General features: G+C 49.8%; 1 protein-coding gene across 1 annotated transcript in view; it reads left to right on the top strand.

Moving 5' to 3' along the window:
* Positions 1 to 689, top strand: part of TIAM1 (TIAM Rac1 associated GEF 1) — a 210,243-nt gene that overhangs the window by 61,068 nt on the left and 148,486 nt on the right. The window contains exon 2 of the mRNA XM_077760193.1: positions 310 to 488. The gene's annotated coding sequence lies outside the window, so the exon portion shown is untranslated. The remainder of the gene's footprint in view (positions 1 to 309; positions 489 to 689) is intronic.

The raw sequence follows: 689 nt of genomic DNA on the forward strand, positions 1-689 counted from the left end.
CTGAAACAGGCTCCAGGCTCTGAGCTGGCAGTCAGCACAGAGCCCGACGTGGGGCTCGAACCCACGAACCGCGAGATCATGACCTAAGCGAAAGTCGGACGCTTAACCGACTAAGCCACCCAGGCGCCCCTGTGCTTATTTATTTATCTGATTATGCCTGTCACTTTGTACCTGCGGCTTGATTTGGGGTGTGGAATTGCACGCAGAATGGATGTTGGAGAATTGAGAAAAATGGGCTCCAGAAGGAAAGGCCCAGTGTCTGGGTCCTGGCTGACCGGATCCTTTCTTTCTCTTTTCCGTCCTCTCCAGGTTTTTGGCACATCCTCGTAGAGTCGGATGAGACCATGACGGCCTTCCCGAGGGACAGGTGCTGATCCCTTGCCCCAGCCCCTGTCACTGTTCATCCTGATACCATTTCCAATCTCAGTATCTAAATGCCACAGTGCTCTTGGGGCACGTTGGGCTCGGAACCACTGTTGCCTTGGAAGGTAGGTTTGTATATGTATTTTTGATCCTGTATATGTGTCTGCATGAATTAATGGAAATACTTCAAAGGTGGGCTGGGGGGGGGGCAAGGACAGATACATTTTAGCGTAATTGGAATTGCTATCTTCTATAGAGCTCGTGGGAAAAAGAATTTGGAATCACTTCTTTGGATTAGGGTTACGCCCATCTAAGAATTCAAAAGC

The sequence above is a fragment of the Crocuta crocuta genome, unplaced genomic scaffold, assembly GCF_008692635.1.
Source record: "Crocuta crocuta isolate KB4526 unplaced genomic scaffold, BGI_CrCroc_1.0 scaffold369, whole genome shotgun sequence".
Taxonomy (NCBI): Eukaryota; Metazoa; Chordata; class Mammalia; order Carnivora; family Hyaenidae; genus Crocuta; species Crocuta crocuta.